Source organism: Lolium perenne, chromosome 3, assembly GCF_019359855.2.
Source record: "Lolium perenne isolate Kyuss_39 chromosome 3, Kyuss_2.0, whole genome shotgun sequence".
In the NCBI taxonomy this organism is placed as follows: domain Eukaryota; kingdom Viridiplantae; phylum Streptophyta; class Magnoliopsida; order Poales; family Poaceae; genus Lolium; species Lolium perenne.
Genome location: NC_067246.2, coordinates 191948925 through 191973923, shown reverse-complemented (window position 1 = coordinate 191973923; position 24999 = coordinate 191948925).

Sequence of the window (24999 nt, the reverse complement as noted above, 5' to 3'; positions counted from 1 at the left end):
GGCGCCAATGGAGATTGGATTGCCATGGTTGGCCCCGAAGGCAAGTGGAACCTCCTCAATGTCTACACTCATCACAAGATTAAGCTTCCATCTTTGAGGAAGAAGTTGGAAACCACACGCAATCCACTTATATTCGAGTATCAGCGTTCTGCTATTCAACTGCAGAAGATAGCTATTTGCCAAGTTCCTACAGCTGCTAGGGGGTATAAAGATTTCTCCCTTGTCGCAATCTTCGACTTTGCAATTGCCTACCTCCATGGCGAATATCCTCGTACATGGATATTTCTTGAAAACCAGTTTCGATGCGGCGCCATATACTGCGATGCAATTATACATAACGGACTTGTGTTCGCCGTTACTGAGCTTGGAAATGTTTATGCATGGGATCCTAATCAATTTGGTAACATTTCCTCCCTATCTTTTTTATATACGTAACTTATATCACCTCTTATTTGTTGAACTGTCTTGGCATCTTTTGGCTTAAAGGAATTCCATAGGCGCACACCATAACCCTCTTGTGGTATGGACATATTTAGAATTTAACATCTATAGGAATTTTAGTATGGTCTAATGTGCATGTTGTTCCTTAGGAAAAAGGCCCCCTAGTAATTAAGTTTCTTTATTATTACTCCCTAGAAAATTTAAGGTAGAGTAGAAATAGAATCAATAAAGCTGCCATGCAATATTGATAAAGACTTTCATTTGTTTATATTCCCCCGGTTCTAGAGAATAAGGAGTACTATATTCAAACCATCTAAAATTTGGACCAATATTTTGGGGAACATGTTTTTAATCCATATGAAGTTTTACCAAGATGTTCGAAATATATTTCAAACCATCTTATGTTCGACCATTATTTTTAAAGTACTAGTGTTGGCATCCCAATATCAAATCAATATCACTAGTAGATAAATCATGAAATATATTTTCATGTGACGTGCTCTTTCCTTTTTCAAGGTCCTATAGTGCTCCCTGCTCCATTCATTCCGCGGACGGCTGGATTTGATGGCTATGATGATTTTGACTCTAATAGTCGTACGTGATGGCTGGCAAGATCTCAAGATCGTTCTAGACTTCTCCTGGTCTATGCACGTGGCGCAATGGATTTTGACGCTGACGGTGCTCCAATGTATTATTATGATAGTACCCCTTCTGTCCATTGCGGTCGCGCTGTTCACAGCTATTCGGGGTATACCTGCATTGTATTCTCGAATGACACTAGTCGGTTACTTCCAGCCAACCCGTGGGAAAGGGTTACTAATCTTGGAGACTATTCTATGTTCCTTGGGTTGAACTATCCGATTTTCATGCCAGTGGGTGGTGCAACATTTCCCCCAGGATATTTGACAAGAAGAAACTGCATCTACACCACGCCTCAGACCATTGGCTCTCAGTTTGACACATCACATCAAGAAATTTTCCGCTTCAGTCTAAATGGCGAAGACCACCAAAGCATCTCTTTCTCAAGCAGCGGTCCAGGGGCCAACTGGCATACGGGGTTTTGGTTAATCCCAAGCTACACCAACGCGCTGGACTGGAACAAAGACAATCAGAGTTAGGGATATTTATGTAATAGTAGGATCATACTACTAGCTAGCTCAGTTGGTCTTGACTCCTATTTAACTATTTGTAGCTAATGGACTTAGGTGATTAACTGATGCTATTTGCATGAACCGAGGTGCTTCTTTTAATTTGATCAAATACGGTCTATGCACATGCATGGTTGTTTGGCTGTTTCAGTGTCCCTAGAGGCATACATATATACTGTTATTTAGCAATCTTTATTACAGTACAAAGGTCTTAACCTCATGGTTCACAGAAAGTATAAACGTAGATCAACCATCTAAACATAGAAGACATTCTAGTGTATGATTCTTACATATACACATCAACATCCTATCAGAAAATCTTAATGTGAATTGTACTGGCTGTACAAACCCGTGCATCATTCTCTAGCCGGTTGCACCCAAAAACCAAATCGTGGTACTTCATAGTTGACTGTATGTAGGACAATATACAGATCCAATGCGAAGCCATGGGTATCACCTGCATGACATAACCATTTAAAATCATTCCTTGTCCTTCATATGGCCCTAAAAATAGTACAGTTGGATTTGTGGGTTTTAATTTTTTATTAACACACTCAATTGATTGCCCAAACATTGATTAATAATATTATTAAGGGGTGTGATGTTGAAAGCCATAAGAACAATGTGCCAAACAATCTTTGCTAGCGGACGGTAAATGTATACCCATCAGAAATAATCAGCAGACGTGCATGTTTCTTTGGTCAGAATAACTGCTGCACCATCTTAAAAGTAAATGGCATGACCATTTATTTGATTTGATAGCGTGCAGCTAGATGGCGTACATTACTATCTCTACTTCCTTGGGTCGCCCAAATCTGGAGTACTAAAAGCAAATCCTGGTGATTCATTTGACAAGACAACACAGATGCGTCCAAATTTCTCCGCCCATATTATTATAGTAATATACGAAATCTGGAGTGCGTTGCCTCGTTGCCTTCCAAGAGAAGCTGCATTCCTTGCCAAAAAAGAGAGAGAGGTTGTATTTATAACTACCTCACCGGCCGCCACTAGTACAAACCATCACTCCCTCTCCACCTCCACCTCCATCTCTTCCCTAGTAGCTCCACCTCCATATCGGCGACGGACCACAATCGCGCGGCTTCGACTTCCTCTTCGATGGCGGCGGCGACAGAGGCGTGAGGCACCTTCTCCGTGGCGCATCACTCATCCTCGTCCCGCGGCAACAATTGCTGTATGTGAAATCACCATACCCTTGTGTATGGTAGAGATGATGATGTGCGGATAAAATTTTATTGGCGGTTGCTCATCCTTGTTTGAATATTTGGTGTAGATTCACATCTAGGGCAGGGTGTCAAGCGGGGTGGGTAGCGGGCTAGCTAGTTTCAGTGCGAGTGCTTTAAATCTGCTCTAATCTCAACCACTATTTGCTCTAATTTTCTGCTTTGCGGGACGATTCGCGGACGCCGCTTGCAACCCTAATCTAGGGTATTGATCCTAGTTTAGTAGACTACTAGGATTTACATGCCAATTTGTTTTTAGACTAGATCCGGATATTTGTCAATACTACTACGTACTTCTTCCGTTCGTATTTAATTGACTCTAGTTGAAAGCATCGACAGTTCATTTTCTTCTCTCCCTCGCGTCGACTAATTAAAACCGAACAGAGGGAGTATTAGGAATCCATGTGCATCCGTACTACCAGTAAGGTATTGCGTTGTTGCAGAGGCTCAGTGTAATAAATATCTTTCGATATTAATATACTCACTTTATCAGAAAATAAATTAGTAATCCATGTTCAAACTTGCTAGTTTGATCGACGTTTGATGATGATTTGTGAGGCCATGTATGGGCCTAGTTTGTTTTGCCTGGTGGTCAGTAGGCTGATGATTTATTTTTTTGCTTGGTCGATCTGTGGTCGTTCGATGGCCACTGCTGATTAAGCATTACTAGAATCAACAATTTTTTGCTTGTCTGGTGATTGGAAGTGTATGCGCTAGCACCATCGCACGATGATTAGTCTTAATGGAGATGCATATGTCGATCAAGAGGGAGAAACATATCTTGATCATGCATTTCTCACGAGATTACTTGGTGATTGGAAGTAGAATCCACAGTTTGTTGTGCAAACTTCTCAACATATGCATATATTCAATGAATTGGCTTTATGTGATCAATAGTACTTCTTATTGCAGATGGATGGAGGGGAAAGAGCGAAAAAACCGATACTTAGTGAGATGACTTCTCATTCTGTGACTTCTGATATCCCAGATAACAAGGTAAATATATAGAACGACGATTCGTAGGTGATAAAAGCAGAATCCACAATTTGCCGTGCAAACTTCTCAACATATGCATATATTTGATTAATTAGTTTTATGTGATCAATAGTATTACTTATTCCAGATGGACGTAGGGGAAGGAACGAAAAAGCGGATGCTATGTGAAATGACTTCTAAATCTGTGTGTTCTGATATCCCAGATGACAAGGTAAACATATGGACCGACGCTTGTTTTGCCGCTGCCCCTGTTAGATGGCTAGATGCTCTGGTCTAATTTCTGTTCATGTGCTTATTATTGCAGAAACATAGAGTTGAAGAAAACTCTATATTGTCTGATGACAAAGGTGAAATGGCATGCCAGTCTTTTAAACCTCCGACGCCACCTTGTTTACTGTCTATGGAGACTGATGCAGCTGGACCTGGTACTGATGAGCCTATACCTGGCATCATCGTGCCACATGAAGAAGGTTGTGGATTGGGTTTACCCCTTCTGTAGAAACTGGTGGTGCAGCTGGAGCTGCTAGTGTAGAGCCTCTAGTGAACGGTGTCGTGCCACGGGAATTCTACGGAATCGGAGCAAAACGGTTTACCTATTGTCAAGACCGATTTAACTGGTGCTGATGCTGGAGTTGCTACTGATGATCCTGCACCCGAAGGAGGTTTTGTATTGGTAGAACCCGTCATGACTATGCCCACAGTACTGACTGGTGGTGGACCTGGAGCTGGTAGGGTAGAGCCTTGATGTCTACGTTCCCCCTCCTTTCCTGTAGACAGTGTTGGGCCTCCAAGAGCAGAGGTTTGTAGAACAGCAGCAAGTTTTCCCTTAAGTGGATCACCCAAGGTTTATCGAACTCAGGGAGGAAGAGGTCAAGGATATCCCTCTCATACAACCCTGCAACCACAAAGCAAGAAGTCTCTTGTGTCCCCAACACACCTAATAGGTGCACTAGTTCGGCGAAGAGATAGTGAAATACAGGTGGTATGAATATATATGAGCAGTAGCAACGGTGCCAGAAAATAGCTTGCTGGCGTGTAGTTGATGGTGGTAGTATTGCAGCAGTAGTAACGCAAAGAAACAAGAAACAAGCGATAGTAACGCAGCAGTATTTAGGAACAAGGCCTAGGGATTACACTTTCACTAGTGGACACTCTCAACATTGATCACATAACAGAATAGATAAATGCATACTCTACACTTTTGTTGGATGATGAACACATTGCGTAGGATTACACGAACCCTCAATGCCGGAGTTAACAAGCTCCACAATAATGCTCATGTTTAAGTAACCTTATAGTGTAAGATAGATCAACGCTACTAAACCAAGTACTAGCATAGCATGCACACTGTCACCTTCATGCATATGTAGGAGGAATAGATCACATCAATATTATCATAGCAATAGTTAACTTCGCAATCTACAAGAGATCATGATCATAGCATAAACCAAGTACTAACACGGTGCACACACTGTCACCTTTACACACGTGCAGGAGGAATAAAACTACTTTAATAACATTGCTAGAGTAGCACATAGATAAATTGTGATACAAACTCATATGAATCTCAATCATGTAAAGCAGCTCATGAGATTATTGTATTGAGGTACATGGAAGAGATGAACCACATAGCTACCGGTACAGCCCCGAGCCTCGATGGAGAACTACTCCCTCCTCATGGGAGCAGCAGCGGTGATGAAGATGGCGGTGAAGATGGCAGCGGTGTCGATGGAGAAGCCTTCCGGGGGCACTTCCCCGCTCCGGCGGCGTGCCGGAACAGAGACTCCTGTCCCCCAGATCTTGGCCTCGCGATGGCGGCGGCTCTGGAAGGTTTCTGTGGTTTTCGTCGAACCTTTATAGGGTTTTCTGATCCAGGGGCTTTTTATAGGCGGAGAGGCGGCGCAGGAAGGTCGAAGGGGGGTCCACACCCTAGGGGGGCGCGCCCCCCCCTAGGCCGCACCGGGGTGTGGTGTGGTGGCCCTGCCACCCTTCTCTGGCGGTTCTCGTGTGTTCTGGATGCTTCCGGGTAAAATAGGAACCTGGGCGTTGATTTCGTCCGATTCCGAGAATATTTCGTTACTAGGATTTCTGAAACCAAAAACAGCAGAAAACAGGAACTGGCACTTCGGCATCTTGTTAATAGGTTAGTTCCAGAAAATGCACGAATATGACATAAAGTGTGCATAAAACATGTAGATAACACCAATAATGTGGCATGGAACACAAGAAATTATCGATACGTTGGAGACGTATCAGCATCCCCAAGCTTAGTTCTGCTCGTCCCGAGCAGGTAAAACGATAACACAGATAATTTCTGGAGTGACATGCCATCATAATCTTGATCATACTATTTGTAAAGCATATGAGCTGAGATCAAATCATTCAAAGCAAGTATCTATATTGACATAAGAGATGATAATGCAAGAGTTAGACAAGCTAAAAGTTTTCATGAACTATTGCTTTAAAGACATGCAACCGTACAAAGTTCATTAAAGATGTATTAAGTATTCAGCATAGAAGTTCTATCCTTCATTCCAAGCATCAAGTAAATTTTCACAACATAAGAAGGATTCAGTCAAGTAAACATAAACATGAACATCATGAATCAACTGTTTCGAAGTCTACTCAACCGGTGAGCGCAAGCATTTGGTATTAGCACCAGGATGTTATGGCATAAAGAACGTTAATGGGGGTTTGGAAGGCCAAATGGAAGAAAGGCTTGCAAAGCTGTAAATGACCATTAGACAAGAGGAAACCTTATGATCGAAGCTATGCAAGGAGTAGTGATTGCCATGCAACGGATGCACATAGAGCTATATGTGTATGAAAGCTCTCCAATGGAACTAGTGGGGGTGCATCCAACTTGGTTGCTCACGAAGACCTAGAGCACTTTTGAGGAGGCTCATCATTGGAATATACAACCCAAGTTCTATAGTGTAAATTCCCCACATAGTTATACTAGTAAAACATGAAAACTCTCTCATATGAATGTAGGTGCTGAACATGAGCACAAATGATGACTATGAATAATGCTGGTGCTAAAACATGAGCACAAGTGTGGATAAAAGATAGTAATGCTGCCCCCTTTTTCTTTATTCTCTTTTTTTTTCTTTTTTTCTTTTTTTTCATTTTTTTCTTTCTTCTCTTTTTCTTTTCTTTTTGATGACCTCCACGGCTCTTTCCATTTTTAGGGGCAACATCCTAATATGACAACACACTTTTTGGTACAAATAACTCATAATGAATGAAACATGATGTATGAAACTGTATGCCTCTGCCGGTGTAGCGGGATGTGCAATGATCTAGCGTAACATGGGTAAACCACACATCAGCTGTATATGATCATGCAAAGCAATATATAAATAATAAATGACAACATGGCATGTAATGTAAAAATGGATGTTGCATGGCAATATATCTCGGAACAGCTATGGAAATGCTGTGGTAGGTAGGTATGGTGGTTGTTTTGAGGAGATGTATGGGCTTATGTGTAGGAGAACAAGAGAAAGTTCTCCCACGGGTTTGGATGTACCGGCGAAGTATGCATAATTCTCAATGTGAGCAAAAGGCAATGCACAAGATCAAGAGGCTAGCAAATTTGGATGGTGGAAGTGCCAAAAACCGTAGCTTAACATTAGTCAAAAAGAACTCACAAGCTTATTGCAAACAACTAGCAGGTTCATCATTAAGAGCATGATTAAAATTTACTCCAAGGAGGGCCGTTCACGGTGGCACAAGTACCCCGCTAGCTCCCTCGACCTTCAGCACAACTTAGTTATTACGATGAACTCTCAGACATGGAAAGCTATCAAGTCCAACTACGCCTTCAACTATTTAAATAGAGTTTGTAGTACGGCACAAGCTTAAAGACAACAATCCACTACTAATTTTAACTCATTTATCCAGCAAGCCTTACCATCTAAATATCTCAAAACATTTGCAAAGAATCAAGTTATCAAAGCTCAATGTTCTACAAGTATTTTATTATACACTACCACATGCAACATTTCCCGTTTCCAACCATACAACAATTTAACGAAGAAGAAACTTTGCCATGAATATTATGAGTAAAGCCTAAGGACATACTTGTCCATATGCTACAGCGGAGCGTGTCTCTCTCCCACACAATGAATGCTAGGATCCATTTTATTCAAACAAAACAAAAAACAAAAACAAACCGACGCTCCAAGAAAAAGCACATAAGATGTGATGGAATAAAAATATAGTTTCAGGGGAGGAACCTGATAATGTTGTCGATGAAGAAGGGGATGCCTTGGGCATCCCCAAGCTTAGACGCTTGAGTCTTCTTGATATATGCAGGGGTGAACCACCGGGGCATCCCCAAGCTTAGAGCTTTCACTCTCCTTGATCATGTTGCATCATACTCCTCTCTTGATCCTTGAAAACTTCCTCCACACCAAACTCGAAACAACTCATTAGAGGGTTAGTGCACATTATAAATTGACATATTCAGAGGTGACACAATCATTCTTAACACTTCTGGACATTGCATAATGCTACTGGACATTAGTGGATCAAAGAAATTCATCCAACTTAGCGAAAGAGGCAATGCGAAATAAAAGGCAGAATCTGTCAAAACAGAACAGTTCGTATTGACGAATTTTAAAATGGCACCAGACTTGCTCAAATGAAAATGCTCAAATTGAATGAAAGTTGCGTACATATCTGAGGATCATGCACGTAAATTGGCTTAATTTTCTGAGTTACCTACAGGGAGGTGGACCCAGATTCGTGACAGCAAAGAAATCTAGAACTGTGCAGTAATCCAAATCTAGTACTTACTTTTCTATCAACGGCTTTACTTGGCACAACAAAACACAAAACTAAGATAAGGAGAGGTTGCTACAGTAGTAAATAACTTCCAAGACACAAAATAAAAACAAAGTACTGTAGCAAAATAACACATGGGTTATCTCCCAAGAAGTTCTTTCTTTATAGCCATTAAGATGGGCTCAGCAGTTTTAATGATGCACTCATAAGAAATAGTATTTGAAGCAAAAGAGAGCATCAAGAGGCAAATTCAAAACACATTTAAGTCTAACATGCTTCCTATGCAAAGGAATCTTGTAAATAAACAAGTTCATGAAGAGCAAAGTAACAAGCATAGGAAGATAAAACAAGTATAACTTCAAAAATTTCAGCACATAGAGAGGCATTTTAGTAACATGAAAATTTCTACAACCATATTTTCCTCTCTCATAATAACTTTCAGTAGTATCATGAGCAAACTCAACAATATAACTATCACATAAAGCATTCTTATCATGAGTCTCATGCATAAAAGTATTACTCTCCACATAGGCATAATCAATTTTATTAGTAATAGCGGGAGCAAATTCAACAAAGTAGCTATCATTATTATTCTCATCATCAAATATAGGAGGCATATTGTAATCATAATCAAATTCATCCTCCATAACAGGTGGAACCAAAAGGCTACTATCATTATAATCATCATAAATAGGAGGCAAAGTATCATCAAAGAAAATTTTCTCCTCAATGCTTGGTGGACTAAAAAGATCATGCTCATCAAAACCAGCTTCCCCAAGCTTAGAATTTTCCATATCATTAGCAACAATTGTATTCAAAGTATTCATGCTAATATGTTCCATGGGTTTTTTAATTTTCGCATTAAACCATTCATGTCTTGACTCAGGAAATAGTACAAAGAGCTCACAGATGTTTTCCATTATGCCTTACTAGTGTAAACAAGAAACAAAAAGATGCAATTGCAGGATCTAAAGGAAATAGCTTCGAGCACAAACACAATGGCGCCAGAAAAGTACTTTACCTGGAACCGGAGTATGAGTGCCTTTTACCTTTCCTCCCCGGCAACGGCGCCAGAAAAGTGCTTGATGTCTACGTTCCCCCTCCTTTCCTGTAGACAGTGTTGGGCCTCCAAGAGCAGAGGTTTGTAGAACAGCAGCAAGTTTTCCCTTAAGTGGATCACCCAAGGTTTATCGAACTCAGGGAGGAAGAGGTCAAAGATATCCCTCTCATACAACCCTGCAACCACAAAGCAAGAAGTCTCTTGTGTCCCCAACACACCTAATAGGTGCACTAGTTCGGCGAAGAGATAGTGAAATACAGGTGGTATGAATATATATGAGCAGTAGCAACGGTGCCAGAAAATAGCTTGCTGGCGTGTAGTTGATGGTGGTAGTATTGCAGCAGTAGTAATGCAGTAAAACAGTAAACAAGCAGTAGTAACGCAGCAGTATTTAGGAACAAGGCCTAGGGATTACACTTTCACTAGTGGACACTCTCAACATTGATCACATAACAGAATAGATAAATGCATACTCTACACTTTTGTTGGATGATGAACACATTGCGTAGGATTACACGAACCCTCAATGCCGGAGTTAACAAGCTCCACAATAATGCTCATGTTTAAGTAACCTTATAGTGTAAGATAGATCAACGCTACTAAACCAAGTACTAGCATAGCATGCACACTGTCACCTTCATGCATATGTAGGAGGAATAGATCACATCAATATTATCATAGCAATAGTTAACTTCGCAATCTACAAGAGATCATGATCATAGCATAAACCAAGTACTAACACGGTGCACACACTGTCACCTTTACACACGTGCAGGAGGAATAAAACTACTTTAATAACATTGCTAGAGTAGCACATAGATAAATTGTGATACAAACTCATATGAATCTCAATCATGTAAGGCAGCTCATGAGATTATTGTATTGAAGTACATAGGGAGAGAGATGAACCACATAGCTACCGGTACAGCCCTTAGCCTCGATGGAGAACTACTCCCTCCTCATGGGAGCAGCAGCGGTGATGAAGATGGCGGTGAAGATGGCAGCGGTGTCGATGGAGAAGCCTTCCGGGGGCACTTCCCCGCTCCGGCGGCGTGCCGGAACAGAGACTCCTGTCCCCCAGATCTTGGCCTCGCGATGGCGGCGGCTCTGGAAGGTTTCTGTGGTTTTCGTCGAACCTTTATAGGGTTTTCTGATCCAGGGGCTTTTTATAGGCGGAGAGGCGGCGCAGGAAGGTCGAAGGGGGGTCCACACCCTAGGGGGGCGCGCCCCCCCCTAGGCCGCGCCGGGGTGTGGTGTGGTGGCCCTGCCACCCTTCTCTGGCGGTTCTCGTGTGTTCTGGATGCTTCCGGGTAAAATAGGAACCTGGGCGTTGATTTCGTCCGATTCCGAGAATATTTCGTTACTAGAATTTCTGAAACCAAAAACAGCAGAAAATAGGAACTGGCACTTCGGCATCTTGTTAATAGGTTAGTTCCAGAAAATGCACGAATATGACATAAAGTGTGCATAAAACATGTAGATAACATCAATAATGTGGCATGGAACACAAGAAATTATCGATACGTTGGAGACGTATCAAGCCTCTAGCGAAAGGTGTCGTGCCACGAGAATCCTCTGAAGTGGATATTGGTGGTTTACCCTCTGTAGAGACTAGTGGTCTACCTGGAGCTGGTATTGTAGAGATTTCAGCAAACGGTGCTGTCCCACCCGACTCCTATGAACTGGAGCATGTACCTGATGTGCCTTCTGTAGAACCTGACGCACCTGTAAGTAGTGGTGATGATTCCGCTGAATCTGATCAAGAAGGATCTGCATCTCTAGGACAAGATGTCAGCTATCATTCACCTGAACCTGAGCTGAAGTCAGCAACGGTAGCTTATATAGCACGGACTGTCCTTCAAGCTCAAAAGATCCAGTTGGGTGGTTCACAGGACCAGCTACTCCAAGCCATTGTCACTACAAAAGACCAGCCAGCATGCTTCGTCATCTCCTGCATACTGTTTGACAAGCTGAAGCACTGCAACTGGCGCATTGTTCAATCCCATCAGCATGGAGAGAGGAGCTATGTTTATGTCAAGATGATTCATGCTGATTTGGTAAGGTTCCATGATAAGATGTATGGGTGGGGTGAGGCAAGAGCCACATTTTGCAGCATTCACACAGTCTTCGCTCTTGAGCCAGACCCCATGGATGCTTACCCAGTGGTGCAGCTGTCCTGACTTGATATATGTTTTATGATCAGTATGCTGCTGTCGTGGAACTGTGATGTGGAGCTACCTTTCTTATGGTTTCTAGGCTTTTGGTTTCAACATGTATTATGGAGCTTACCTTAGGACTTTCGCATGCGTTTGGCTGTTGACCTGTAATGTTTGTGGTTGGTTGTCTAATCTACTTGGCACAATCACATTGCAAAGGCAAATGTTCCTTTTCTCTTTAATTGATATTATGACTTATGTGTTATAACCAGGCAAGAATATGCAATCTTGGTTCTCTGACCGATATATATGTACACACAACTTTTGTTCACATAATAACACTTACACGGGAAAAGAGTAGCTTTCTCTGTTGGACAAACACCAAACCACAAAAGGGTAACAACACAATATCCAAACTAGGTACGGCACCTGTTGAGCATACATGACTTTTGGCGTAAAATCACGTTAACCAACACTAGCATCATCTTGTTCTTTGCAAGGTGCTATGCTTATCAGTCTAATCCCAATACACCACGTACTTCAGGTGGCACGATGATGTCAAGTGCAGGCTCACCAGTACCAACTCTCTTGCATCAGTCTCCATTGAATGTACGCCATCTACGTCGCAAATAGACACCATTAGCAATGCAAGCTGAAGGTGTTCTTATCCTCATATCAGGATCACGTAATACAGGTGTCAAGCTTCATGCACTAGCCAACACAATAAAAAGTCCGAACTAGGATAGCTAGGAAAAAAACATGAAGATCTTTTTTTTGAATCCCACGCTGAACATCTTTTTTTTAACTAATTAGGTAAGCTCCTGCTGACAAACATATTACAGCAACTCCAGCAGTGGCTCTATATTTTGGCGCTGTGGGCTGAATGGCTGATGCTGCGCATGGAGCCGGCAATAGCTTCACCGGAAGCTGCAAACTGTGGCGGCCAAATGCAGGGCTGAAACAGCGTATTTTCAGAGGCGCTATAAATGCAGCACCAAAAACAGAATATAATGAAAAATAGAGTGCAGTAAAACAGAAGATCAAACAAAGACTAGAAATAGACATAAAATAGGATAAAATTAGCTTGATAGATACTCCGTAGTTCATATTTTTACAAAGTAGTGCGATAAAACTAAACTAAAACTCGACATCTGACGAGTCCGGTGTCGTGCCCGACACCGGATCCGACGAGAAGAGGTCAATCCAATGGGGGTCGTCCTCGCCAATGGTGGTCGGCCCGGCGAGCTGCGCTTCGATGAAGGCCCGCTTTGTCGCCTTCTCCGCCCTCCATCGTGCGCGGTCCTCCTTCTTCGCTGCCCGCCTCGTCGCCTTCTCCGCCCTCCGTCTGCGGAAGTGCTCGTTCTCGGCGGCAATGTCCTCGGGGAAGCGGGCCGCCCACTCGCGCGCCGCGCGCTCGTCCCGCTCGGCGATGCGCAAACGGCGCTCCGTCTCGCGGCGGCGGTGCTGTTCCTCCTGTCTAACGATGTACGGCGGCGGCGCGAGATCCTCGGCCTGGCCGGCGCGTCCACACGTCATGGAAATTCATCGACGATCGCGGGCGCCCGAGCCGCCACGCCACGGCGTCGTACGCGCGCGCGGCCTCGTGCGCGGTCTCGTTGGTGCCGAGGCCGATGCGCTCGCCGCCGTCACGTATCTCCACGTAATACGTACCTTTGGGGCGCGCGCGGACGCCGCGGTACCCCGTGCCCGAGACGCGGCAGTACCGCGAGCTCGACGCGAGACGAGGCATGGCGGCGGCGGAAGCGGAGCCGCGGCGGCGATATTAGGCGCAGATGGGCAAATTTCAGCAACCCGTGTCCATCTTTTTTTTTTGGCAGGATTACGCCATGTACCACCTTCCAATTAGAAAATAGTACTGTTCAGCCTTCCCCTGTTGGGCCCAATATTTCACTTTGGGTTGCCAACGGCCATCTACATGGTAATTGCTCTCGGCCTACTTGCTCCGGCTGTCGAAGCCCAATAACTACAAATGGGCCTTTCTGCTCATGCAATTTCGGCCGTTTTCTAATGAAACACAGATCCTATGAATGGCAAAAGAAAAAAAACGCGGAGATTCTACATAAAAGTTGTTTTTATTTATTTTGAATTATTGGGTTCCAATTTTTGAAACTGCTCATGCCCAATATGAAAATCCTTGTTCGCTCCATACCCACATGGATAGCGGTATTTTTAATAATTCATAAAGTGGATTTGAAATTTAAAACATATCCTAATAATTCCATGATTTAATCTATCAACTTGCAAGATCTTGGAGAGAAAAAGCTTGTATTAGTCTGCAGAATCCTCACCGTTTCAAAGGCGGCAGTGGATCAAAAGAAAAAGGAAGTAGCCAGAAATTAGGGGTCAAAAATAACTCCAAGAAATGAAACTTTTATTGTTCGTAGAGGATGACATGCGGGACCCATGAGCCAGCAGCTTACTCAACGTTTCAAAGGCGGCATGAGATCGGAAGAAAAAGGCAAGTGACCAAATATCAGGAGCCAAAAATAATCCAAGAAATGAAACTTATTGTACATAGAGGATGACATGCGGGTCCCATTTTGCAGCAGCGGTTTCAGCGTTTCAAATGCGGTTTAAGATCAAAAGAAAAAGAAAGTAGCCAGAAATTAGGGGGTAAAAAAACTCCAAAAAAAGAAAGTTGATTGTACATAGAGGATGACATGCGGGTCCCATGAGTCAGCAGCTTACTCAACGTTTCCAAGGCGGCAGGGGATCAAAAGAAAAAAGAAATAGCCAAAAATCAGAGGTGAAAAAAAAACCAAGAAAAGAAATTTTATAGTACATAGAGGATGACATGCGGGTCCCATGAGCCAGCAGGTTCCTCAACGTTTTCAAAGGCCGGTGGGGATCAAAAGAAAAAGGCAAATAGCCAGAAATTAGGGGTAAACAATAAATCCAACAAAGGAAAGGTTTATTGTTCATAGATGCTGACATGTGGGACCCATGAGCCAGCAGCGTCAAGGCAAGTGACCAAAAATCAGGGGTAAAAAAAATCCAAGAAAAGGAACTTTATTGTACATAGAGGATGACATGTGGGTCCCATGAGCCATCACCTTACTCAACGTTTCAGAGGTGGCTTGAGATCGAAAGAAAAAGGAAAGTGACCGAATATCAGGAGCTAAAAATAATCCAAGAAAGGAAATTTTTATTGTACATAGAGGTTGACATATGGGTCCCACTAATACAAGCTCTTTCGCTCGAAGATTTTGCAAGTTGATTGTACATAGAGGATGACATGCGGACCCCATGTGTCAGCAGCTTACTCAATGTTTCCAAGGCGGCAGTGGATCAAAAGAAAAAGGAAATAGCCAAAATCAGAGGGTGAAAAATAAATCCAACAAAGGAGAGGTTTATTGTCCATGGAGGCTAACATCTGGGACCCACGAGCCAGCAGCGTCCTCTACGTTTAGAAGGCGACTGGGGATCGAAAGAAAAAAGGCAAATAGCCAGAAATTAGGGGTACAAAATAACTCCAAGAAAGGAAGTGTTTATTGTTCATAGAGGCTGACATGTGGGACCCATGAGCCAACAAAGTCTTCAACGTTTCAAAGGCGGCAGGGGATCAAAAGAAAAAGGCAAATAGCCAGAAATTAGGGGTACAAAATAACTCCAAGAAAGGAAGTGTTTATTGTTCATAGAGGATGACATGCGGGACCCATTTAGCAGCAGCGGTCTCAACGTTTCCAAGGCGGCACGGGATCAAAAGAAAAAGGAAGTAGCCAGAAATTAGGGTTCAAAAATAACTCCAAGAAAGGAAACTTTTATTGTTCGTAGAGGATGACATGCGGGACCCATGAGCCAGCAGCTTACTCAACGTTTCAAAGGCGGCATGAGATCGAAAGAAAAAGGCAAGTGACAAAATATCAGGAGACAAAGATAATCCAAGAAAAGAAAACTTTATTGTACATAGAGGATGACATGCGGGTCCCATTTAGCAGCAGCGGTCTCAACGTTTCAAATGCGGCTTGAGATCAAAAGAAAAAGAAAGTAGCCAGAAATTAGGGGGTAAAAAAACTCCAAGAAAGGAAAGTTTTATCGATGAGCCAGCAGAGTCCTCAACGTTTCAAAGGCGGCAGGGGATCAAAAGAAAAAGGAAATAGGCGAAAATCAGAGGGTGAAAAAAAAACCAAGAAAATGAACTTTTATAGTACATAGAGGATGACATGCGGGTCCCATGAGCCAGCAGGTTTTTCAATGTTTCAAACGTGGCATGAGATCGAAAGAAAAAGGCAAGTGACCAAATATCAGGATCCAAAAATAATTCAAGAAAAGAAACTTGATTGTACATAGAGTATGACATGCGGGTCCCATTTAGCAGCAGCGGTATCACCGTTTGAGAGGCGGCAGGGGATCGAAAGAAAAAGGCAAGTGACCAAATATGAGGTGCCAAAAAAATCGAAGAAAAGAAAGTTTTATTGTACATAGAGGATGACATGCGGGTCCCATGAGCCAGCAGGTTTTTCAACGTTTCAAACGTGGCATGAGATCGAAAGAAAAAGGCAAGTGACCAAATATCAGGAGCCAAAAATAATTCAAGAAAAGAAACTTGATTGTACATAGAGTATGACATGCGGGTCCCATTTAGCAACAGCGGTATCACCGTTTGAGAGGCTGCACGGGATCGAAAGAAAAAGGCAAGTGACCAAATATCAGGAGCCAAAAATAATCTAAGAAAAGAAATTTTACTGTACATAGAGGATGACATGCGGGTCCCATTTTGCAGTAGCGGTCTCAACGTTTCCAAGGCGGCACAGGGCCAAAAGAAAAATGAAGTAGCCAGAAATCAGGGGGTGAAAAAATTCCAAAAAAAGAACGATTTCAATTGGGCTGCATGTGGACATCTGGGCATTCGAACTATCCTGCTGGGCCTTTTGACTCGTACAATTTCAGCCCACTCCAAAACAGGATAGTTCGGATTTTTCTAAAAAAAACAGGAAAGTCCTATGCTTCGCAAAAACAAAAACAAGGAGATTCAGCATATAAATTTGTTTATGTAAAAATAAATATTTAATTTATCCGTTGAAATAGCTCAGAGCGCAATACACTGTTTATTGTCTGCAAAATAATCAAGATATCACATGTTTCTTGTACGGGGAGGCTGACATCGGGGACCCATGAGCTAGCAGCGTCGTTTTAAAGGCGGCAGGGGATGGAAAGAAAAAATAAACCAAAAATCTGTTGGTAAAAAATCCAAGAAAAGAAACATTTTCGTTCTGAGAGGATGACATGCGGGACCCATGAGGCAGCAACATCCTCAGCGTTTATTGTTCATAGAGGCTGACATGTGGGACCCGTGAGCCAGCAGCGTCCTCAACGTTTTAAAGGCGGCAGGATATCGAAAGAAAAAATAAGCCAAAAATCATTTGGTAAACAATATCCAAGAAAAGAAACATTTACCGTTCTGAGAGGATGACATGCGGGACCCATGAGGCAGCAGCATCCTCAACGATTCCAAGGCGGCAGGGGATCAAAGAAAAAAAAGGAAATATCCAGAAATTAATTAGGGGTTCAAAAAAAATCCATCAAAGGAAACTTTTATTGTTCATAGAGGATGACTTGTGGGACCGACCTGCCAACAGCGTCCTCATCGTTTCAAAGGGGCAGGAGATCAAAAGAAAAAGGCAAATAGCCATAAATTAGGGGTCAAAAATAACTCCAAGAAAGGAAACTTTTATTGTTCGTAGAGGATGACATGCGAGACCCATGAGCCAGCAGCTTACTCAACGTTTCAAAGGCGGCATGAGATCGAAAGAAAAAGGCAAGTGACAAAATATCAGGAGCAAAAGATAATCCAAGAAAAGAAACTTTATTGTACATAGAGGATGACATGTGGGTCCCATTTAGCAGCAGCGGTATCACCGTTTGAGAGGCGGCAGGGGTTCAAAAGAAAAAAAGAAATTGCCAAAAATCAGAGGGTGAAAAAACCCAAGAAAATGAACTTTTATAGTACATAGAGGATGACATGCGGGTCCCATGAGCCTGCAGGTTCCTCAACGTTTCAAACGTGGCATGAGATCGAAAGAAAAAGGCAAGTGCCCAAATATGAGGTGCCAAAAAAAACTCCAAGAAAAGAAAGTTGATTGCTCATAGAGGATGACATGCGGGTCCCATTTAGGCTGCAGCGGTCTCACTGTTTGAGAGGCGGCATGGTATCGAAATAAAAAGGCCAGTGAACGAAATAGAGGTGCCAAAAATAATCCAAGAAAAGAAACATTTATAGTACATAGAGGATGACATGCGGGTCCCATTTAGCAGCAGCGGTATCACCGTTTGAGAGGCGGCGGGGATCAAAAGAAAAAGAAATTGCCAAAAATCAGAGGGTGAAAAAAACCAAGAAAATGAACTTTTATAGTACATAGAGGATGACATGCGGGTCCCATGAGCCTGCAGGTTCCTCAACGTTTCAAACGTGGCATGAGATCGAAAGAAAAAGGCAAGTGAAAAAATATCAGGAGCCAAAAATAATTCAAGAAAATAAAGTTTTATAGTACATAGAGGATGACATGCGGGTCCCATTTAGCAGCAGCGGTATCACCGTTTGAGAGGCGGTAGGGGATCGAAAGAAAAAGGCAAGTGAAAAAATATGAGGAGCCAAAAATAATTCAAGAAAAGAAAGTTTTATAGTACATAGAGGATGACATGCGGGTCCCATTTAGCAGCAGCGGTATCACCGTTTGAGAGGCGGCAGGGGATCGAAAGAAAAAGGTAAGTGACCAAATATGAGGTGCCAAAAATAATTCAAGAAAAGAAAGTTTTATAGTACATAGAGGATGACATGCGGGTCCCAGTTAGCAGCAGCGGTATCACCGTTTGAGAGGCGGCAGGGGATCGAAAGAAAAAGGTAAGTGACCAAATATGAGATGCCAAAAATAATTCAAGAAAAGAAAGTTTTATAGTACATAGAGGATGACATGCGGGTCCCAGTTAGCAGCAGCGGTATCACCGTTTGAGAGGCGGCAGGGGATCGAAAGAAAAAGGTAAGTGACCAAATATGAGGTGCCAAAAATAATTCAAGAAAAGAAAGTTTTATAGTACATAGAGGATGACATGCGGGTCCCAGTTAGCAGCAGCGGTATCACCGTTTGAGAGGCGGCAGGGGATCGAAAGAAAAAGGCAAGTGACCAAATTTGAGGTGCCAAAAAAAACTCCAAGAAAAGAAAGTTGATTGCACATAGAGGATGACATGCGGGTCTCAACGTTTCCAAGGCGGCAAGGGATCAAAAGAAAAAGGAAGTAGCCAGAAATCAGGGGGTCAAAAAAAATCCAAGAATAGAAAGAATTTTGGTTCATAGAGGATGACATGCGGGACCCATGATCCTGCATCGTAAACGGCTTGATCGGAGAACGTTGAACGAGATGGCGCGATCTAGAAAAAAAACAATGCCAGAGAGGCTGCCATCTGGGCCCTACATCCCTCGGCGGTGCGGATTTGCGTTGACTCGGCCGGCGAACCCGAGATTTGGAGATGCACCACGTCCCGGGCCACCATACGCGACGTTTTGGCCGCTTTCGTCGGGCTAGGTGGCCTCAGAAACGAGAAAAAAAAAAGTTTTGACATGCACCACGGAGGGACCAAAAATCGTCGGCCATGGTACACCAGCAACCACGGCGCGACTTCAACTTCGTCGGCCATGGCAACTTTTCTTGTAGTGGATTATCATTGCATTACATATGTTTCAACCAAGTGTCACAAAGGGGTACCTCTATGCCACCTGTACAAAGGTCCAAGGAGATAGATCGCATTTGATCTCTCAATTTTGATAGATCTCAACTTGAGGACATCCATACCGGGACAACATAGAAAACAGATAATGGACTCCTCTTTTATGCTTTAAGCATTCAACAACAGATAATATTCTCATAAGAGATTTGAGGATTAATGTCCAAGCTGAAACTTCCACCATGATACATGGCTTTGGTTGGCGGCCCAAAGTTCTTCTCTAACAATATGCATACTCAAACCATTTAACTCATGGAAAATCTCCCTTACTTCAGACAAGAAAAACATGCATAGCAACTCACATGATATTCAACAAAGGTGTGACAGGTTGATGGCGTCCCCAGATAACATGGTTACCGCTCAACAAGCAACTTATAAGAACTAAGATACATAAGCGACATATTCTTTACTACAATAGTTTTTTAGGCTACTTTCCCATGAGCTATGTATTGGAAAGACAAGGAATGAATTTTTTAAAGGTAGCACGCAAGCAATTTACTTTGGAATGGCAGAAAAATACCACATAGTAGGTAGTTATGGTGGACACAAATGACATAGGTTTTGGCTCAAGGTTTTGGATGCACGAGAAGCATTCCCTCTCAGTACAAGGCTTTGGCTAGCAAGGTTGTTTGAAGCAAACACAAGTATGAACCGATACAACAAAACTTACATAAAAACATATTGCAAGCATTATAAGACTCTACACTGTCTTCCTTGTTGCTCAAACACTTTTACCAGAAAATATCTAGACTTTAGAGAGACCAATCATGCAAACCAAATTTCAACAAGCTCTACGGTAATTCTCCACTAATAGGTTTAAACTACATGATGCAAGAGCTTAAACATTATCTACTTGAGAGCTCAAAAAATTGGCAAGTATCAAATTATTCAAGACAATATACCAATTACCACATGAAGCATTTTCCGTTTCCAACCAAATAGCAATAAATGAAGCGGCTTTCAACTCTCGCCATGAACATTAAAAGTAAGACTAAGAACACCAGCGTTCAATATGAAAAAGCGGAGCATGTCTCTCTCCCACACAAGGAATGCTAGGATCCGAATTTATTCAAACATAAACAAAAATAAAAGCACACAGACGCTCCAAGTAAAGCACATAAGATGTGACGGAATAAAAATATAGTTTCACTAGAGGTGACCTGATAAGTGGTTGATGAAGAAGGGGATGCCTTGGGCATCCCCAAGCTTAGACGCTTGAGTCTTCTTGAAATATGCAGGGATGAACCACGGGAGTATCCCCAAGCTTAGACTTTTCACTCTTCTTGATCATATTATATCATCCTCCTCTCTTGATCCTTGAAAACTTCCTTCACACCAAACTCAAAACAATCTCATTTGAGGGTTAGTGAATAATCCAAAATTCACATGTTCAGCAAGGACACAATCATTACCAACACTTCTGGACATTACCCAAGGCTACTGAAATTTAATGGAGCAAAGAAATCCATTCAAACACAGTAAAGGAGGCAATGTGAAATAAAAGGCAGAATCTGTCAAAACAGAACAGTCCGTAAAGACAAATTTTTTCGAGGCACTTAACATGCTCAGATGAAGAATCTCATATTGAATTAAAGTTGCATACATATCTGAGTATTAATCATGAATTTTTACAGAATTTTTAGATTCTCCTACAGAGAGAACAACTCAAATTCGTGACAGCTAAAAATCTATTTCTGCGCAGAAATCCAAATCTAGTATCAACTCTCTATCAAAGACTTTACTTGGCACAACAATGCAATAAAGTAAAGATACAAAGGTATTGCTACAGTAGTAACAAGCACCTTGACTCAAATATAAAACAAAAATTGCAGAAAAAAAAATAATGGGTTGTCTCCCATAAGCGCTTTTCTTTAACATTTCAGCTAGGCGCAGAAAGTGTAAATCAAGTAACATCAAGTGAAGAAGCATCAACATCATAATTTGTTATAATAATAGAATCAAAAGGCAACCTCATTCTCTTTCTAGGGAAGTGTTCCATACCTTTCTTAAGAGGGAATTGATATTTAATATTTCCTTCTTTCATATCAATAATAGCACCAACAGTTCGAAGAAAGGGTCTTCCCAAAATAATAGGACAAGATGCATTGCATTCAATATCCAGGATAAAAAAATCAACGGGGATAAGGTTATTATTAATCGTAATGTGAACATTGTCAATCCTCCCCAAAGGTTTCTTTATAGAATTATCAGCAAGATTAACATCCAAATAACAATATTTCAAAGGTGGCAAGTCAAGCATATCATAGAGTTTCTTAGGCATAACAGAAATACTTGCACCAAGATCACATAAAGAATTACAATCGAAATCATTGACCTTCATTTTAATGATGGGCTCCCAACCATCTTCTAACTTCCTAGGAATAGAAGCTTCAAGTTTTAATTCCTCTTCTCTAGCTTTAATGAGAGCATTTGTAATATGTTTTGTAAAGGACAAATTTATAGCACTAGCATTAGGACTTCTAGCAAGTTTTTGCAAGAACTTAATAACTTCAGAGATATGACAATTATCAAAATCAAAACCATTATGATCTAAAGCAATGGGATCATTGTCCCCAATACTCTGAAAATTTCAGCACTTTTATCACAAACAGTTTCAGCAGTTTCAGGCAATTTTGCATGCGTTGTATTAGAAGTAGAAACATTGCCAACACCAATTATTTTACCATTGATAGTAGGAGGTTTATCAACATGTGAAGCATCAACATTACTAGTGGTAGTAATAGTCCAAACTTTAGCTACATTATTCTCTTTAGCAAGTTTTTCTTCTCTTTCCCACCTAGCATGCAATTCAGCCATCATTCTAATATTGTCATTAATTCGAATTTGGATAGTGTTTGCTGTAGCAAATGACTTACTATCTTTAGTTTCATTAGGCATAACTTTCAGTTTTAAAAGATCAACATCAGCAGCAAGACTATCAACCTTAGAAGCAAGAACATCAATTTTACCAAGCTTTTCCTCAACAGATTTGTTAAAAGCAGTTTGTGTACTAATAAATTCTTTAAGCATGACTTCAAGACCAGAGGGTACACTCATACTATTGTTGTAAGAATTACCATAACCATTACCATTATTAGAAGGATATGGCCTATAGTTGTTACCAAAATTATTCCTATAAGCATTGTTGTTGAAATTACCATTTTTAATGAAGTTCACATCAACATGCTCTTCTTGATCAACCAATGAAGCTAAAGGAACATTATTAGGATCAACATGAGATCTACCATTAACAAGCATAGACATAATAACATCGATCTTATCACTCAAGGAGGAGGTTTCTTCAACAGAATTTACCTTCTTACCTTGAGGAGTCCTTTCAGTGTGCCATTCAGAGTAGTTGATCATCATATCATCAAGAAGCTTTGTTGAAGCACCCAAAGTGATGGACATAAAAGTACCTCCAGGACCTGAATCCAATAGGTTCCTTGAAGAAAAATTTAATCCTGCATAAAAGGTTTGGATGATCATCCAAGTAGTTAGTCCATGGGTAGGGCAATTCTTTACCAAAGATTTCATTCTTTCCCATGCTTGGGAAACATGTTCATTATCCAATTGCTTAAAATTCATAATGCTACTTCTCAAAGATATAATTTTAGCAGGAGGATAATATCTTCCAATGAAAGCCTCTTTACATTTAGTCCATGAATCAATACTATTCTTAGGAAAAGATAGCAACCAATCTTTAGCTCTTCCTCTTAAGGAGAAAGAAAACAAATTAATTTTTATAATGTCCCCATCTACATCCTTATACTTTTGCATTTCACAAAGTTCAACAAAATTATTAAGATGGGCAGCAGCTTCATCAGTATTAACACCAGAAAATTGCTCTCTCATAACAAGATTTAGTAAAGCAGGTTTAATTTCATAAAATTCTGCTGTAGTAGCAGATGGAGCAATAGTTGTGCATATGAAATCATTATTATTGGTGCTAGTGAAATCACACAACTTAGTGTTCTCAGGAGTATTCATTTTAACAATAATAAAAATAAGTAAAGCAAACCGAATTAAGTAAAGTAAAACAAGTAACTATTTTTTGTGTGTTTTTGATATAAAGAAAGCAAACAAGACAGAAAATAAAATAAAGCAAGACAATAAACAAAGTAAAGAGATTGGGTGTGAGAGACTCCCCTTGCAGCGTGTCTTGATCTCCCCGGCAACGGCGCCAGAAAAGTAGCTGCTGGCGCGTGACAGGGCTTGCAACGGTGCCAGAAAGTAGCTTCTTGTGACGGTAAAGCACACGTCCATTGGGAACCCCAAGAGGAAGGTGTGATGCGTATAGCAGCAAGTTTTCCCTCAGTAAGAAACCAAGGTTTATCGAACCAGTAGGAGATGAAGGCCACGTGAAGGTTGTTGGTGAAGGAGTGTAGTGCGGCGCAACACCAGGGATTCCGGCGCCAACGTGGAACCTGCACAACACAATCAAGATACTTTGCCCCAACTTAACAGTGAGGTTGTCAATCTCACCGGCTTGCTGTAAACAAATGATTAAATGTATGGTGTGGAGAATGATGTTTGCTTGCAAAGAACAACAGAGAACAATGATTGCAGTAGGTTGTATTTCAGATGTAAAAGAAAGGACCGGGGTCCATAGTTCACTAGTGGTGTTTCTCCAATAAGATAAATAACATGTTGGGTGAACAAATTACAGTTGGGCAATTGACAAATAGAGAGGGCATAACAATGCACATACATATCATGATGACTACTATGAGATTTACTTAGGGCATTACTGTAACACCCCAACTTTTGCAACCTTGTTTATTTGTCCATAATGCAAAAATCAGGGGGAACAAAAACTTTTTCTATAGACTTATTAAATGAATTGTCTTGATCTGTTTGTTATAATGAATTGCCTTGATCTGTTGGTAGATGAATTGCCTTGATTTGCTTGTTAAAATTTTGTCTTGAGCTACCTCCAAGAACAACACCTCTACTAATAAAACAACTTAGCAACTCACTAAATAGAACACATGTGTGGTCCTGGAAAATTCTTTTCATTTCCCTACCAATACATAAAACCCTATCGTTGGTGTTTTCCCATAAGTATCCCAACTCACATCTTCTATTCTCAAGAAAAAAATAGCTAAGCTATGGCCCCTCTTGTATTACCTTAACCCCCTCTCTTCAAAAAAAACATTTGAAGATTTTGACAAAAGTCACCAAACCTCTTTTTGATTTGTCCTATGACTTAAAATCTTAATTCAAAAGATCTTGCCAAAAACCTTTCTTTTTAAAATTAACTATGGTCACCTTAGATCATAGTATCGCAAAAAGTGTTTCTATAAGATATTCTGTTTTGACCCAATTTGATGGCCTAATGGCCTCCTAAAGAAATATGAAATGGTCCATTTTTAATTTTTTCTGGGATCATTGAACTCTTATAAAACCCCTCATCTTGTATCTA